Source organism: Vulpes vulpes, chromosome 13 (genome assembly GCF_048418805.1).
Source record: "Vulpes vulpes isolate BD-2025 chromosome 13, VulVul3, whole genome shotgun sequence".
Taxonomy (NCBI): domain Eukaryota; kingdom Metazoa; phylum Chordata; class Mammalia; order Carnivora; family Canidae; genus Vulpes; species Vulpes vulpes.
In genome coordinates, this window is record NC_132792.1 from 28,137,890 (window position 1) to 28,157,686 (window position 19,797).

General features: G+C 35.1%; 1 long non-coding RNA gene and 1 pseudogene across 2 annotated transcripts in view; both read left to right on the top strand.

The window, feature by feature from the left end:
• Positions 1-19,797, top strand: part of LOC140595150 (uncharacterized) — a 137,990-nt gene that overhangs the window by 68,266 nt on the left and 49,927 nt on the right. The window lies entirely within an intron of this gene.
• On the top strand, positions 4,653-5,586 carry LOC112917020 (large ribosomal subunit protein mL48 pseudogene; annotated as a pseudogene).

A 19,797-nucleotide genomic window follows, 5' to 3' on the forward strand; every position in this document is an offset into this window, starting at 1 on the left:
AGTGCATTTTGAAAGCATGGTGTGAATGCCTTCCATTTTGATTATTTATAGCTGTCTACAGCTATCAGTGTTTTTATTTTAAAATTATTAGAGCAATTATAGGGCAGGAGTTGTATGCTGAGCTTGAAAATGTGACCAAAAATGACTCATATAGTGACAACCGTATATAAAAGTAGCTTCACTGAACAAGAAGAGTTATTCTCATCATTTTATTTTACTTAAGCATCTTTATATGGTTCTGCCCCTGGAGAAATTCCCCCATATCTTTCCTGTTAATTTGATGTTTTTCCTATTTTGAAGATGAAATTAGGTAAGAAAATTAAATAAAAAATTATCTTATTGTAAGAGAAGAGGCAGTATTTGTAAATGGTTTGGAAGTTTATCTGGAAGACCCAATAAAAGCAAGTTAGAATAATGAGAAACAGAATTCAGTAAGCATGCTAGTTTAAAAAAAATGCAATAAAACAAAGAAGTCATTAACTCTCTCATATACACAAAAAAAGATTTGAAATTATACAGAAAAAAATATCCAATTTACAATAGTAATCAACAATCAAAAAATCTAGGGATAAACTTTTTTTAAGGAACAAAGAAAAATTAAAATTTTACTGAAGTTGTCAATATATAGGAAAACTAACATTTTCTTTTACAGATTCTATTGTATTAATATAAATCTCTGGTTTAGTCTATAAGTTCACTATGATCCCAACTAGAAAACTGATTTTTTTGAAATGTGAGAAAATAATTCAATTTTTTGTGGCACATGATTGGATATATCAGATTATTGAAAAAAATCTGAAAGAGTAACAAAGTAAGGCAGCCTGCTTAAATATTAAAATATATTATAAAGTTAAAGTAATTAAAATAGTCTGATACTAGAAAAGGAATAAAAATATCAATGGAGCAGATCCGAAAATCTAAAAAAGGATGTAAGTTCATTTAAGAAATTAGGATAATGTGGAGGAAAGACTGATTAGTCAGTAAATTGTGTTGGTACAACTGCATAGCCATTTGGAAAATAATTAAGCTAGATGCCTACCTCACTCATTATACTAAAATAAATTCCAGATGGATCAAAAAATTTCTAAACTAAAACCATAAAAGTAGTTTTAAAAAGACTCAGATGACTGTTTCTAATAAAATTGGAATAGGAAAGGCTTTTAAAATGTGATATAGGACCCAGAATTCAAAAGAAAAAGACTGACAATTTCAACTACATAGAAAGTAAAGTTTTCTCAATATTTAAAAACCATTAAGCCAAAAGATACAAAATGGAAAAAAATGAACATGACAAATATGGTAGACAGGGACTAATTTCTTTAATACAGACTTTATTTTTTTAATTTTTGTTTTTTAATTATTTATTTTTTAAATATATATTCTAATCTAGATTTCTAGATCTTAATTTGAAGATCTATAAAAAATAAACATCAATAGCAGAATGGACAAAGGACTCAAAGTGACTGGCCTCAGAGAAAGTAACACTAATCATATAAATCTATGAAAAGACATTCAACTTCACTCATAATTTTTAAAAATGCAAAATAAGAGACACTAATACAAATTTCTATAAACATAAAAAAGATTAAAATTTGATGTTAAATGTTAAAATTTCTATGTACATTTAGACAAAGATGAAAAATATTGTTAATGAAGTTCTGTTAGAATAAGTATACTTTCTTAAAAGGCAATCTGACATTATTTATCTAAATATAAGTATAAATTCCATTGATTTAGCAATTGCACTTCAGCCATTAAGCAACAAATCTACTCACATAAATGTCCTTGATTTCCTCACCCAATGTCTCAGCCCCCCTACCCTCTGCAGTGGGCTTCTTTGTGACCTAGCAACAAAGGGTGAATGCCCAGTCCAGCAGGGGACCACTAAAATCTCCCTACAGTACTGAAGTTGGGATCCATTTTTGTTAGCATCCATGACATAAGGATTCCTAAATATTTTCAATATCACTTCAGTGAATAAGATGTTCCCTGAAATTTGTTTGACAGTATCTAAGTACCTATTAAAAATCAATTACATAATTTGTGGTATAACAACATCATGAAATATTATATAAAACAATGAGGTGAATTTGTATATAATGATATGGAGAAATATCCACAATATATGTTGAATTTAAAAGCCATGTTATAAAACAAGCATGTTGTGATTCTGTTTATACATTATAAGAGGCTCTATAAATAAGAGATCTTTAGTGCAAAAAGGAAGTGTCAGGAAGGACACATACCAGAAAAGTGAACTGAGTAGTGAGAAGCTATGGAGGTAACAGGAGAATCCCAAGGTTTTTTTTTTTTTTTTAATTCCTTAAAGTTAATATACAGTGTTATATTCGTTTCAGGTGTACAATACAGTGATTCAACAATTTTGTGTATTACTCTGTGCTCATCATAAGTGTATTCTTTAATCTGGAAGACTCCTACTTTTTACTTATATACTTTTATACTATTTGTTACTTTTTCTATTTCTTTTTTAAAAATATCTGTATAGCTTATAAAATAAAAATATGTTTTAATTGACATGAAAGTATTTACCATTTCACTGATATTTTGAGTCCCTTTAATCAAGAGTCTTGAAATTTCTTCCATGGACCCTCTTGCAGTCTAGGTAAGCCTGTGAAGCGTTTCTCACAGTAATGTTTCTAGATGCCTAAAGTAAAATACATAGCAGTACAAAGGAAACTAATTATATTGGAATACAATTATCAAAATATTAAAAAGAAAACAGATTTGTGATATAGTAATAGGAGTATTTTGTTTATTGACACATTTGAAAGCAATATCCAAGAGCAAACCTATAACTGATGTAATTTCTTTTAAAAAAAAAAAAGATTTTATTTATTCATGAAAGGTACAGAGAGAGGCAGAGACATAGGCAAAGGGAGAAGCAGGCTCCCCATAGGGAGCCTGATGTGGGACTTGATCCCAGGGCCCCAGGATCACGACCTGAACCAAAGACAGACGCTCAACCACTGAGCCACCCGGGTGCCCCAATGATGTAATTTCAAAGACGTAATAAGCATACAAGATAGTCTGGGATATCTACAACAATAACAATGTGATCCAGAAATATAGATGACTTCAGGACACCTAGATGGCTCAGCCATTGAGCGACTGCCTTTGGCTCAGGGCTTGATCCTGGATCCCGGGATCGAGTCCCATGTTGGGCTCCCTGCATTGAGCCTGCTTCTCCCTCTGCCTAAGTCTCTGCCTCTGTCTCTCCCTGTGTCTCTCATGAATAAATAAATAAAATCCTTTCTTTAGAAAAAGGAAATATAGATGACTTCTACTCATGATATAGTCACAGATACCACTAATACTACTGTGGTTTGTTGTTTATATTCATAATTGGAGGAAATGCTAAATTTTAGCCATATACAATTGTGAGGTAAAGAGAATAGAAACATCAAAAATGGATCCCAGATTGCTCTTTTTAAATAGGGCCTTAATGTAACAGTTTATAGTCTGAGGTTAGCTCAACTTTTTAAAGTACAGTGCATCTACAATATTTTATATCTCTTCGATCTTTCTACTTTTCTATCCCCTCCATCCCCTATCTGCAAAGTGGCTCTTCTTTTTACCTTTCTCTTTACATTAACATTTCCCATCTAGCTGCTTGGCTCTCTAGTCTTTCCACATATATAGATTGTCTTTTAGCTTGTTTTAGTTCTAGCTCTTGATCTTGCTTTCAATGGTGGTTACAATTAACTCCTTATAAATCAAGATGTTAACCCTTACCCACCATTGGGCATGCGATTTGAAATAGTATTTTGGTAATAGAGGTTGATTGGCATTGATCCATTCACACTACAACAGGGTGCCAGCTGTGACTAATGATACAAAGGGTCAAGGTGACTGGCATTAGTGGCTATGGCATCAGTCGTTATAGAATAGATCAAATTAACAATCCTGCACAGGAACTTTGGACTGACCCTATATTTTGACATAATGCTTTCTAATCTGAGACTTTGGGAAATTTTGCTGCCAAAAATTACTCTTTTTCTGAAGTTATACCAAATATTGTTAGTTCTACCTTTCTTTTAGAACTGAGTTTGTATTTAGTTTGTGCATTGTAGTGTATGTGCATGAGTGTGTGTTTGGGTGTGTGTGCATGTGTGCAATGTGACTATAAAGATGGTTGTGATTGATAAAGGTGGAGGATATATAAATACATTTTGATTTCAAAAAATACTTATTCTAAAATCAAAGAGATTGGCAAACAGAAAATTAATAGTTATAATATAGCTGGGTTATATTAATAGTGAAAGAATAGAGTGTAATACAGCTGTGTTCCAAAAATAGTGTAGCTCTGTAGTAATGATTTAAAATCTCTTGTTGCTGAGGACCTCAATGATCTCATCCATTCAGATACTTGTTTGTGTATGATGCTCTAAAGAAGTTAAGTGTCTTGAAAAAACTCCTAATCATAAATTTGTTTGTTTAGATTCTATTTGAGAATTCTTGTTAATTCTATTTAGTTTGCCAGGGGACATAGTAGTCAGTACATAAGGGGCTATGATGGGATGCCCCCCAAAATTGGAAATAAAGTTATCTTCTTTGAATGAAAGAAGTAAGAATCATACATAATCAATGAAGTGTCGAAATAATCCACTTTAAAAAGATAGTTTGTAGGGGATCGCTGCAGCTTGGGCGGGTCTTCAACTTAAACGGTTCCCGGCGGCAGCAACAAAGGATGAACGGAGCTCTGGGAAAGATGCTGTGTCTGAGGACCGATACCATTTTTAAGCAAGCCTTTTTTCTCTTAAGGCTCAGGACTTCAGGAGAAAATCCCATCTGTTCTGCAGGTGGCATTCTGCTGAATACCAGTCGGCACTACAAGTCAAAGCCTACCCATGGCATTGGAAGATACAAGCACCTAGTTAAAGCACAGGAGCCCAAGAAGAAGAAGGGAAAAGTAGAAGTGAGACCCATTAATTTGGGGACAGATTATGAATATGGAGTTTTAAACATTCACCTGACTGCATACGACATGGCCCTAGCAGAGAGTTATGCCCAATATGTTCACCACCTCTGCAACCATCTATCCATTAAAGTTGAGGAAAGTTATGCAATGCCCACCAAAACCATGGAAGTGTTGCGGCTGCAGGACCAAGGTAACAAAATGCTCCTGGACTCAGTTCTTACCACTCATGAACAAGTGGTTCAGATCAGTGGTCTGAGTGCTACATTTGCAGAGATTTTCTTGGAAATAATCCAAAGCAATCTTCCTGAAGGAGTCAGATTGTCAGTGAAGGAGCACACTGAAGAAGACTTCAAGGGAAGATTCAAAGCTCGGCCAGAACTGGAAGAACTGTTGGCCAAGTTGAACTAGCTCATTGCAGACCCTTTCATGTCAGGACTGGTGATGTTGAGTGCCAAGGGGAAGATCTTCCTGGGTGGTCAAAGTTAAGCAGAAGACACTGACCTTTAAATATCATAACTACCCATCCCCATTAGCCAAGAATGCTTCCTTTCTTGTATGGAGGAGTGCTTGCCAATTGTCACCCCTTTCCTTTGAGCTAACCGAAGACATCCTTCATCTAATAAAAATCTGTAGCTGAAAAAAAAAAAAAAAAAGATAGTTTGTAAATATTTGAGTAAGGACATTTTGGAAACCCTCCAGTAAAGGTTAATTCATAGATTTAATCCAGTTGATAGAAAGAATGATGTAACAGGGGACAATTAAGTGCAGGATAACATATTAAGAATGCTAACATACTTTTGTCACTATCCTGGGTGGGTTAAGAAAACTCCAAAAGGCCTTTGTATATATAATATCTCTGATAGTGGACATGGGCAAATTGGCCATCATAGAATATCTCCCTCCATTTTGATTCATATTTACAAAGCAACAACTTTCTGGTTATGATCATGTTTCTGATGTAGATTTTCTGTTAGATAAATAATGCAATGGCCAGATGATAAATAGTGTTCTAGAACACTTGACCATTGTATTTATCATTGAAAATTAATGAATGGACTTCTGGGTTGGACATTATTCTCTTGTGAGCCTTATTAGATTTGCTGAGCCTAAAAAAAAAAAAAAAAAAAGATTTGCTGAGCCTAACCTCTTTCTTTCTTTCTCTGTTCCTCTCTCCCTTCATCCTTTTTTTCCTTTCTTTTGGTGGAGGGGAGGGGCAGAGGAAGAGAGTGAGAGAGCGTATCTTAAACAGGCTCCATGCCCAATGCAGAGCCTGACAGGGGCTCAATCTCAGAACCCTGAGATCATGACCTGAGCCAAAATCAAGAGTTGGAAGCTTAACTGACTGTGCCACTCATGTGCCTCAACCTTTTATTTCTTGATTTACTTTTTTGATTTCTGAAAATTATCCTAGAGTAATTTCCTAGAGATGGTGCATTGAAATTTTTATATGTTGTATATTTGAAAGTGTCTTTTATTATGCTGCCTGATTAAGAGATTGGTCAGATACAGAACTATTGATTGAAAATAATTTTTACTTAATATTTTGAAGTACTACTACAATCTCTTTAAGCTTCCAATGTTGTTACTGAGAAGTCTGAAGTCATTTTAATTCCTGATCCTTAGACAAGACCTGTTTTGTCTGATAATATTTCTCCGTGGAAGCTTTTAGATCTTTTCTAGGCACAGCATTTTTATTCAGTAACTTTTCAAGAGAAGCATTTTATTAAGATCCATCTTATTGATTAGGAAATTGAGACTCAGATAAATTAATTTCTCAGTCATAGAAGAACTAGGAAGTGCCAGAAGCAAGATTTAAATACAATCCAATTCGAGATTTTGTGCTTTACATTATACTCTGTTAATACTTTAAGATTTTAGGGGACCGTTGAGTTCATTAGTCAACCACTTGACCTGTATCAGTAATTTACCTTGATATTTATTTATTTACTTCTTTTCTTTTTTTTTTTAAGATTTTATTTATTTATTCATGAGAGACACAGAGAGGGAGAGAGGTGGAGACATAGGCAGAGGGAGAAGCAGGCTCCGTTCAGGGAGCCCCATGTGGGACTCAATCTCAGGACTCCAGGATCACTCCCTGGCCAAAGGCAGACTCCTAACCACTGAGCCACCCAGGCGTTCCAACTTACTTTCTTATTTTCTAATGTAATTCTTTCTCTGAAGAACTACACTGATTCACAGTATGGGCCAAAATACCACTTTTTATTCTTACAAAAATAATTTCAAGGTATTATAAATAAAATAATTCTATTACTTACTTGAGGAGTCTCTGTTACATCAAAACCATCAAGGGCTGTAAGATAAGTAATCTCATTTCAAATTTCTTACATATTCAGAACATTAGTCAATACATTTTAATGCATCAGTCACTCTATCCATCCCAGTTTACTTCTCTTTATTTTTTTCTTTCAAGTTTTTATTTAATACTAAAAAAAAAAAAAAAAAGTTTTTATTTAAATTTCAGTTTGTTAACATACAGTATAATAGTAGTTTCAGATGTAGAATTCAGTGATTCGTCACTTACATACTATACCCAGTGCTCATCACAAGTGCCTTCCTTAATCCCCATCACCTATTTAACCCATCCCCTGGTTTGTTCTCTATAGTTGAGTTTTTCTGTTTTGCCTCTCTTTTTTTCCCTAGCATGTTCATGTTTTGTTTCTTAAATTCCACATGTGAATGAAATCATGTGATATTTGTCTTTCTCTGACTGTTTCACTTAGCATAATACTCTCTAGCTCTATCCACATCGTTGGAAATGGAAATGGCAAGATTTCATTCTTTTTTATGGAATAATATTCCTGTGTGTGTGGGTGGGTGGGTGGGTGTGCACCACATCCTCTTTATCCATTCATCAGTCAATGGACATTTGGGTTCTTTCCATACTTTGGCTATTGTAGATAATGCTGTAAACACTAGGGTACATGTATCCCTTTGAATCAGTATTTTTCCAGTTTACTTCTTTTTTAAAACACAGTGTTTTAATTCCTTGTCATATGAGACAACTTTCTGATTTTAACATGCTCCATTCTAATTAACACCTTAAAATCAGTTGTCTGTCTCCTAAAGCACTACAAAATGTGGCTTGTCTTTTATGAGGTGTGTTAAATGTGTCTTCCATTTCTTTGGTCTATTAATGTTAAATCAGTGATAACTTCTCTAAAAGGGATCATTCTGAAGAACAACCAGTTCAGAGTGATTGTTACATTAACATAAAAGAGTCACTCTGAACTGTTACATTACACATTTTTTTTTTTATTTTAACAAGATGTAATGTAATCCTTTTAAGGTGGAAAAGCATTAAGGTTGAATTTTATTTGCGACAAGTCCTTAAGTAATATACTGACCACATTTTACTAGAGGCTGATATTACCACCAAATTATATACACTAAGCTCTTACATACTATGCAAAACAAATATGAAATGAAATCCTTTTCTATACAATCCTTGGTCAAAAGAAGCAAAAGTATGGACATAAGATAACATGTATATAAAATATATGGTATTCAAGGTGGATGTGAATCAATATGCAGATCCAAACCTAGCAAGTGGTGTCTATTCATCTTTATCATTTACCACCATAATTTCACAAAAGCCACTTACTCTTTTTATATTGGGTTCATTACAGATACTAAATATATATAACAGCCCATCAGCAAAAGAATTGGGACTTCTGTATCATTCATTATATACTACCTATTTCTTTATCTTACTTACCTCCTTCCCCTAGAATCTATCATACAGCACAGACAAAGAGAAACAAGCATAAAGAGTTACTCATTAGCTCAGTTTTGCCCTCCCTCGCTTTTGGAAGAAAATGTATTCCAAAATTGTTTTTTTTAGGGGGAAAAAAGTATTTTAATAAATCATATCACAAAGTTGTTTTGTGGGATGGTAATAGATATTAGAGGAAATTAATAAGTCATTGGAAGGGTTCTATAGCCAAACTGGCTAAGATTGGGGGTCATTTTATTCACTGCAGAATTTTTTAAGACTTTAAGGTGCTATAATATGTTCATTATAATCTCTATAACAGTAATGAGCTATTGCATAAAAAATTCCATAACTAATTTGGAGAATTTATCTTAAAAGAATCATCTTTTCACCCAAGATCAAGTTGTGCACCTTGGAAATCACAGCTTTGACTCTTAAAGCACATCAGTTATAGCCTTTTCAAAAATGCAGTAACAGGTTTTAGGGAAATAGTCCCTCTCCCTGTTAATACATATTCATCTTATAAGCAAACTGTTAAAACAGGTTACAAGCTTATATAAGTGGATTTGAATAAATGATCCCTCAAAAACACTGGGTTTATGAAGAATGATTTTATAAAGAAAAAAACTATTAAAGCAAACTCAGTTCCATACAAAGAGTGCAGGAAAAAAGATAGGCTTCTCAAGGGACCTGCTTTATAATGACAAATCACTCCAAACTCTTTAAAGTTTTCTCTATCAACCAGTTCTTAAAGACGCATCTTCTTTTTCCTCAATTGTTATTATATGGGCATCACAATAGGAGACATTGGTTTCCTGTTGAGATAATTTGAAGCTAATAAAATACTCATATTTTTTTCAGTTGTTTGAGAAGCTCAGTGCATTCATTTTAAGAGAAAGATTTTTTTAAATAACCATTAATCTATGATTAGCTTTTCACATGTTTGAAAGAAACTGTTAGCCAGCAACAGGAATGCCTGAAGAAAGTGGACACTACCTAATTTGTTCATTCAATTAACACTTACTGATTTTACTTTGTACCTATTACCATGCTGTAATACTAGAGGGAGAGTGAAAAGACAAGCTACAGACCAGAAGGAAATCTTTGCAAAACAGGTATCTGATAAAGAACTGATACACAAAATATATAAAGAACACTTAGGACTCAGCAATAAGAAACCAAACAACCCAGTTAGAAAGTGAGCAAAAGGTCTAAACAGGTATCTCACTAAAGAAAATATATGAATGGCAAATAAGCATATGAGAAGATATTCAACCTCCTATGTCATTATGGAATTACTAATTAAAACAGTGAGATATGGGATGCCTGGGTGGCTCAGTGTTTGAGCGTCTGCCTTTGCTCAGGGTGTGATCCTGGAGTCCCAGGATCGAGTCCCACATCAGGCTTCCTGCATGGAGCCTGCTTCTCCCTCTGCCTGTGTCTCTGCCTCTCTCTCTCTCTCTCTCTCTCTCTCTCTCTCCTTCTCGAATAAATAAACCTAAAAAGAGGGCGGGGGGAGAGACCAAGGTACCACTATACAACTATTAGAATGATTAAAATCCAAAACATTGACAAAACCCAGTGCTAGCAAGGATATGGAGCACTGGGATTTCTCATTCATGTCTGGTGAAAATGAAAAATTGTACAGTCACTTTGGAAATTTGACAATTTCTTACAAAGCTAAACATTGTCTTATCATGGGATCCAGCAATTGCTCTTCTTGGTATTTATCCAAATGAGTTGAAAGCTTATGTCCCCACAAAAACCTGCACAGGAATGTATATAACAGCTTTATTTATAATTGCCAAAACTTAGAAGCAATCAAGATGCCCTTCAATAGGTGAATGGACAAGCAAACTATTAAAGAGAGTATTATTCAGCAATAAATAGAAATGAGCCATCAGGTCATGAAAAGAAGTAGAGTGATCTTAAATTCGCATTGCTAAGTGAAAGAAGCCAATCTGAATAGGTTACTTACTATATGATCTCAACTATAAGACATTCTGGCAAAGGCAAAACTCTAGGGACTACTGAAAGATCAATAGTTGCCAGGGCTTTGGAGGGAGAAAGAAAAGGATAAAGAGGTGTAAAACAGGATTTTTAGGCCAATGAAAGTGTGTATAATACTGCAATGGTAGATACATGCCATTATACATTTTTCAAAATCCATGAAACTGTACAACAGAATGAGCCCTAATGCAAATTATTAATGACAATGTATCAATATTAGTTCATCAATTAATCAATTATAGCAAATTATAATAGGGGAAACGATATACAAGATAGGGGCTGGGGAGAAGAGATATATGGGAACTCCTAGTACTTTCCATTCAAGTTTTCTGTAAACCAAAAGTTGTTCTAAAAAGTAAAATCAGGGATGCCTGGGTGGCTCAGTGGTTGAGTGTCTGCCTTTGGCTCAGGTCATGATCCTGGGGTCCTATGATTGAGTCCCACATCAGGCTCCCTGCTTCTCCCTCTGCCTATGTCTCTGCATTTCTGTGTGTCTCTCATGAATAAATAAATAAATTCTCTTTAAAAATAAAGAAAAAAGAAAAATCAATTAGTTTGAAGACCACCAACTTATAGCATTACATTTTGGCAAGGACCTGTAATTATGGGCCCTTTGTTTGAAAAAAAAAAAAAAACAGCCTGAGTTAAGGTCATAAACCTCTGTGAATGACAATAGCTTTTGTCACAGGGCTGTCATAGTATAACACTATTTATATTCTATGCCATTAATTTTTTTTATATAGAAGATCCTTCTTGAAGAGACCATGAATATAACTTTGATGTGGGCTCCTCTATTTTAAGACAGACTGTAAGTTACCTTCTCAATTTCTTTTAAACCACTTCAAATCTAAAAATGATGGGAAATGCTTTTGGGGTTTTGTTAAGATTAATACACCCATTGCCCCCTTTATGAGGCCTCCGACTGGTACTTTCCTTCGAAGGGAATGAATCCACCAGTTCTGGGATGTCTGCCCTGGCAGATTAGCTGGTGGTTGACTTCTTACTATACATCCTCAATCAGTCTATGATTGGCCAGAAAATTTCACATTATTTTGTACCACTTGAAAGCAAAAGGGGAGGGAAAAAAATCCTCAAATTGCTGTTTTCGAGTGTCCAAGTACAATTTCGAGTAACAATTGAGTTTGACCAGTTTAGTGCAACCCTGAAGCCGATGCTAACTCTAAGCCTGTCTTTAATCAAGTTAACCACAACATGCAGCCAGAGAAGTAGGCATTTGCTATTATGTCCCTCCTTATCAATACAAACTCCTACTCAAATTTTTAACTTCCCACAGCACTCTTAGCAGCCCCAAACTTCCTCTTTTGTACCTCTCAACACATTGCAATCTATATTATTTTCTAATTATATTTCTTAGGAAGATAAGTCATGAGAACAGAATTTTTCAATGAGCACTTTTTTTTTTCCTGGAAAAGTTATTTTAAGATGTGCTCTTAGCAGGTAATAAAAAAGACAAACCAGAAACTTAGCTAAGTGAGTACTGTGTTTCAAGAATTCAAATCCTGAAGAAGATTATTTTAATATCAAAAGAATGTTGGTGGCATCTCCTAGTGACACAGATTTCACTCAAATCTCCCTTTTGCCATGGGTTTAGAGTTGAGCCTCTAGTGACGTTGATATTTGTAATATCAAACTTCTTTTCAACAAGAACTAAGTAGGTCTTAAAATTCTTTATTTTTTCCTGGAGGTGATAGATGGTAAAGAGTTTCCCGTCAGCTCACTTATAAAAGAACCATTGAAAGAAGGAGGAAAGAAAGAGTAACTAATGGGGATAAATCCCTTTAAAAAGAAGTAATAAATAATCAACATTAGAATATTAAGATGTGAAATAGGACTCTGAGTTCTTACGTCTTTTTAAAACAGCTTTATTAAAATATATTTCACATACCATACAATTCACTTATTTAAAGTGTACAATTTAATGTTATTTTTAATTTTTTTAGCATATTCACAGTATTTTTCAATCATCACCACAATCTAACTTTAGAATATTTTCATTCCCACTAAAAGAAACCCCATACTCATTACCAGTCCATATTTTTTAAAAAAAATTATTTATTTATTCATGAGAGACAGAGAGAGAGAGAGGCAGAGACACAGGCAGAGGAAGAAGCAGACTCTGTGTGGGGAGCCCGATGCAGGACTCGATCCTGGGACTCCAGGATCACGCCCTGGGCCGAAGGCAGGCGGTCAACCACCGAGCCACCCAGGGACCCCCAACCAGTCCATCTACATTCCTTACCTGCACCAACCCCATTCTAAGCAACCATGAGTCTACTTCGTCTCTATAAATTTGCCTATTTCTGCACATTTCATATGCATGGAATCATACAGTTAGTGGCCCTTAGTGATGGGTTTCCTTCACCTAGCATAACATTTTCAAGGCTCATCCATGTTGTAGTATGTATTGATACTTAATTTCATTTTATTGATGAATGATATTACACATTATGGAATATCACATTTTATTTCAACAGTTGATGGACATTTGTGTTATTTTAGCTTTTGGGCTAGCTACTTAGACATTTTTTGCATGTTTTTGTGGGGGCATATGCTTTAATTTTTCTTGGGTTAGATACTTAGGAGTGAAATCACTACATCATATAGTAATTCTGTGTTTAATTTTTTTTTAAGATTTTATTTGTTTATTCATGAGAGAGAGAGAGAGAGAGAGAGAGAGAGGCAGAGACACAGGCAGAGGGAGAAGCAGGCTTCATGCAGGGAGCCCGATGTGGGACTTGATCCTGGGACTCCAGGATCACGCCCTGAGCTGAAGGCAGACGCTCAGCTGCTGAGCCACCCAGGCATCCCTGTATTTAACTTTTTAAGGAACTGCCAAATTGTTTTCCAAAAGAGCTGCACCATTTTACATTTTCTGCCATCAATCAATGTATGAGGGCTCCAATTTCTCCACATCCCATCTCTTTCATAAATTAGCTTTCTCAAAAACGAATGTGTTAATATATTCATGCATGTTTTCATATGGGGATGCAAAGTAAAGAATCTGGAAGAGGGATCCCTGAGTGGCGCAGCGGTTTAGCGCCTGCCTTTGGCCCAGGGCGCAATCCTGGAGACCCGGGATCGAATCCCACGTCGGGCTCCTGGTGCATGGAGCCTGCTTCTCCCTCTGCCTGTGTCTCTGCCTCTCTCTCTCTCTGTGTGACTATCATAAGTAAATACAAAAAAAATTTAAAAAAAAACAAAAAACAACTATAAAAAAAAAAAAGAATCTGGAAGAAAATGCACCAGGGTTTTAATATTTGTTATCTCTAGAAATCAAGATTACATGTGGATTTTTCTTCATTTTTTTACTTATCCATAACTATGTTGTAAAAACAATAAGCATATGTAGCTTTTTCATTTTAAAAAGAAAGTATGATCTTCTTGCCAGTAGGCCCCATAACACTTGTTCTCAGCTGCTGATTATTAGAAGCAACTAAAGGTACCTGGGTGGCTCAGTCAGTTAAGCGTCCAACTCTTGATTTTGGCTCAGGTCATGATCTCAGAGTCATGATCTCAAGGTTCTGAAATTGAGCCCCTCACCCATTTCTGTGCCTGCTTAAGATTCTCTTTCTCTCTCTCTGCCCCCTGCTCCCGCCAAAAAATAAAAGAAGTAACAAAGGAACTTTTTTTTTAAAATATCAATGTCTTGACCATCTTTCATGTTTAGGTGATCTGGGACGATTCTAATGTGCAAGCAGAGTCAGAACTAAACCCTGTACTTTCAGTTCTAACTAATTTGTTGAGTTTTGCAGGAGGGTGGGGAACCCCTTTCTTACAGACTGGCAGTCTCCTGATGTGAATTTAGTTAGGCCATTTTATTTATGGTTTGCAAGGTATTATCTTTACTGGGTTACATCTGGAGAGGCTTCCTTAGTATCAAGAGGCTACTTCAAGAAACATGTGAAGAGGTGTCCCAAACTTTCTTCTGGCAAGTGTCATAGGAAGATCAGCAACTTAATGTTGAAATGAAACCATCTGGCACTTAAGGAGTTCTATACCTATAGTAAGGTATAATTTTTAAGCCCTCTTCCAAATAAAGCTGTCTTTGACTTCATGGATAACAATATTTAGACAATGATTTGTCATGCAGTCCTATGCTGCATAGTAGTGAGAGACGTGCAGAAGTGGTCTGAAGATGGGAGAGAGAAGATGGAAGTAACTCCATAAGAATATGCATCACTGAATATTCTACATCTGTTGCTTTATCTTTCACGTACAATAGGTGATTGGAGAGAAACTGGATCCATTAAAATTCTTGATTCTGGTATCTACTGTAAGTAACATACTTCTTGAATGAAGAACAAAGGAGTCAGCTTCATGGCTGAGTAATGGGGTATTGTGACTTTTTGTGTCCTATACCTTCAATACTAAGGATATTTGATGTTCCTGTCAGAAGGATCTACTCCTGAAGCATATGAAGGCTTTTAACTTAAAAAATTGGAAGCATACATTCCTTGATAAATCTTTTTCTTGGTTCCTGTCTAGGCTCTATTTGGTGGGGTAAAAAGAGGGATAAAGAGAATGGTTGTCTTTTTCAATGACAAGGGGAAAATGTGCTACTGAATTTAAGCAGGCTCTCTTCACAAATGTCAGTGATTTTTGGAAGAATTATTTTTATCTACAAACCAATTTTCATGAGTTTTAACTGTGTACAAGCTACATGGTAATTCTGTTGGGAAAGCCAACGATGAATGACATTATTCAAGCTTTGAAACTCATATGACCCAGAAGAAAAAATATGTCCTAAAAAATTATTAAACAAAGTAAGATATGAAAATTTTCATGGAAATTATAAATAATAGTTCTGTAAAACTTCTAAGAATGAAAAGAGCACTTTTGTAAGTGAAAAATGTTTAATGTTTTTCCAGCATAATCTCAAAGTTGAACATCCCCCCACTATCTGAAAAATGGTACCAACTTTCTTTTTTTTTTTTTTTTTGGTACCAACTTTCAAATGAATCTGCAATCCTTGTTGCAAAATTTTTGTTCATTCTTTTCTTTCACTGCACTGTTTATCATTATTATTTCTATATATAAATATCAGAAGTGTTTTGTTGTTTTGACTTTCTGGCTTCTGCTAAAAATAGCCAAATTATCTGAAATTTAAAAACGTTAATTTGTAATCACATAGTACATTCATATCAAAGAAGATTCAGGATTCCTCTCCTGATTAACTTTGAAAGCTTAAACTTTTTAATATTTAAACATAATAATGATAATGACAATTATTTATTGAGGTCTTTCACTTTGTTTCTTCCTATTTATCTCATAAGTGTATTAGCTCATTTAATATTAAAAAATGTCCTACATATAATTCTTCTAGGTTCATCTTCATCATAATTCCTGAAAATGCAGATATAACCTTGTTTATATCGATGTACTTTTATAAGCAATAAAACCAATGAAAAAACCTGGTTAAGTGAGTGGCTGTTTCATGTACTGTATTGGTTGAGTTTATTCCCATCCTCAATTCACTCTTTTAAAGATCTCTCTTGTAAGTTTGTTAGTTATGCACTCTATTTCTATTCTTCTAGCAGTTACTCTTAAATAGTAATAATAGACTTAATAAGTTTTTAGGTGAATCAATAATTCTATCTTTCTCTTGAAAAAAGACAAGGACCTTAAAATGTTGTGTCTTGTCCCACCATTTATGTTACTTTATTTTAATATGTGTGCAGGCACAAACACATTTTATTTTATTTTTTTAAAGTAATCACTACACTCAGTGTGGGGCTTGAACTCACAACCTCGAGATCAAGAGTCACATGCTCTAATCTACTAACTGAACCAGCCGGGTGCTCTCCTCACATACACACTTTAAACATCTCAACCTAGATTTATCAATATGCTTTGATTTTTCTGTTTATCATTGATTCTTATACCACACCCTTTCTTTCTAAATTCAATTTCCTAGGGCGCCTGGGTGGCTCAGTTGGTTAAGTGTCTGCCCTTCACCTCAGGTCATGATCTCAGGGTCCTAGAATTAAGCCCCATATTGGGCTCCTTCCTCAGTGGGGAGCCTGCTACTCCATTTACCCCTCCCCACTGCTTGTATTCTCTCTCTCAAATAAATAAATTCAATTTCTTTCTTGCTGAAGTATATTTTTGGTAATATTTTCATAAGGATCTGTCTCAGCTTTTGTGCATCTTAAAATTTTTTCTCCCTAATTTAAAAATCCTGATCTTTGACATTCTAAAATTTCACCATAGTGTCTAAGTGTGGATTTTTTTGGTTACCCTACTCAGAACTATCTGCTTCTTGAATATGAAGATCCATGGTTTCTTTCATTTTCAGACTGCTTCTCTCCCAATCTCTGATTCTGGAGAGAATATTTATTAGACTTATTAGACATATGTCAGATTCTCATTCCATACTCCTGGTGTCTTTTTTTATTTGCAATATAATCTATCTGTTAATGAGTTATAATTAGTTAATTGAGGAATAGCATGCATATTAGGTATCATGTTCCTTAACTCCATATATATCTATGTATATGTAAATCTAACCCACTGCATTTAGATGAATTTTCAGATCTGTTTTCAAATTTACTAATTTCCTCTGTCCATATGCAATACACTAAATAGTTAATATACTGAGCTTTTCCTTTCAATTATTATATTTTTAATTTCTAGGCTTTCCACTTTGCTTTTTCAAAATTGCTTTTTTTAGGAGATACTGCCCTTATAATTTTTATTTTTTTCTATCTATATCTTTGAATATTTAAAGCAAATTTGTTTTCACATTGTTCCATGCTCTATTGGTTTTAACCTATGAATTCTCCTGTTGAGATCCTGAGTCACATGGAGATCTGTTTTCTTAAATGCTTCAAATTTTAGTTGGATTCTGTCTTCAGATTGAGTTGTTTTCAAAGGATATGTCATGATTCAAGCTTGTGAAGTCATTATTGTGGGTGGGTGTGTATGTGGTTTTTTTTTTTTTTTTTAAGATTGTATTTATTCATGAGAGACAGAGAGAGAGAGAGAGAGAGAGATTGGCAGAGACACAAGCAGAGGAAGAAGCAGGTTTCATGCAGGGAGCCTGACGTGGGACTCGATCCCAGGACTCCTGGATCACTGAAGTATATTTTTGGTAATATTTTCTCCAGGTCAACAGCAGGCACTAAACCACTAAGCCACCCAGGGATCCCTATTGTGGGTGGTTTTATGTCTCCCTCTGCCAGTCCCATGGGTCTCTCAACCAGTGTTTACAATAATTTCATGACCTAAGATTCTCTCACCAAGTGTAATGTGTGAATTTAACCCCCTATCCCTGCATAGTATCAGTTTAGATTTCTTCCAGATGATTAATTTTCAACCATGATCTAGTACAGGCAGCCCATTTTTCTTGCCAAATTCCCAGTCCAGTGGAAAGAACTTTTCTAGTCCCTTCCAGGTTCTTGGTTTCATACTGGTAGTGCACCTTTAGCTTCCCATGCCACAGGGTCAACAACTCAACATTTGTCTCCTTTCCCAACTCTCTATTCTCAAATGAAAGTGATTTAGAACGTCCAGGGTTAGTAGCCTCAGGGCCCATGGCTTTAGCTTCCTTTTTTGCTCTGGCTTCAGATAACCTCTCTTTATTTCTGGCACCAAGTGGGTGTTTTTTGTTTGCTGTTTTGTTTTCAAGCTTAGATATGGATATGCATGATTTTGTTGTTACATTCTGTTCACTAGTACTACCTGGAGCAAGGGGGAGGAGAGGCCAGTCAGCCATGACCAGAGACCTCAGTTTCATCTATTATGATACCACATAGATAATTTGACCTACTCTGCACCTTTAGTTTGCTTACATTTTTTGTTAAACAAACCAACAGGTCACATAGACTGTCAGGAAAATGCAATTTGAATCCTGTTGCTCTTGCTCTGTCTTCATGTCATGGTTGTCAGAGATGTCAAACTCTTAGAGAGCAGGCACTGCACCACATGCAGATATGCATTAGCATCACAGGAAAACAAAAATAAGTAGTGTGCATAATGTTTCTGAGGGTCCTATTTGTAGGGTAAAACATCTTTTCCTAAGTTGTCAACTTTCTTATTGGCAACTCTATTTCATAGATTCATACTAAAAATGTAGCTTCCTTTTGGTTTTGGCAGTGGTAACTGGTATCTTCATATTCTTTCCTTTTTTAGAATAAACAAGTTTTGCTCCTGCTTTTGCCTATTGCAACCAACTCTCAAGCAACTGGAAGGTCATTGGACACTAGCCACAGCCATTGGCTGCAGTTTGTTTAACCCAATAGTTGGTCAAATGTTATTCTCAACCTTGAAATATAATAATGAGATTTTTTTCGTGTGTATGAGGGTAAGAGGGGTAAAATTATGAACTATAAAACCAGAGTGACAGGAAGGTGCTAGGAGAAATGTTCAAAACATTGATGTGATTTATGAACATATGGCAAACAGATGTGGTGGAGCCATAGGGACCCCCATCTCCTTTTATAAATTTGGATCACATTTGTGTCCTTCTTGCATCACCCCAGCCCCAGGTTCATAATATGCTTTATTAAAATTCTCTGCAGGGCATATGGATGATTAATAATTGTTGATGACAGAAATTTGGTTTTGGTAAGCTGCACAGTGAAAGATAAATACAACGAGGCTATTTTAACCTCTGTACATTAAAGCTTATTAGAGTAAGTCTTCTCTGTAAGATGGTCTGTGTTGAGATTGTGTGTGATTTATGGAAATGTCACCAGTGACCCTGGTTCTGGAAAAATTCTCAAAATCTCTTTTGTTGTTATCATCACTTGAGTTTCAGTTGTCACCGGGGAAAATCATTTTTGGAAAAAACATAATCAAGAGTGGTCAAAATATGCTTCAAATAAAATAAATATTTGGTAGCTATCTAGGAATAAAAATACAATGAAAGCCTTGAGATGGATATTGGAAATAAAAATTTATTTGTAACCAGTTCTAAATGTGGTGTGGAAGAGAAACAAATGGATAGGAAACATTGGAATATTGGCTTTTGATCCTTTCCCCAACTCTAACATGCCTGGAAAATTTGGATAAGCTTTTTAATTATTTCTCCCTTTCTTAAAATAGCAAATGCCCTGTAATTAGTGTCTGTAATACAGTTTGAAAAAAAATTTAA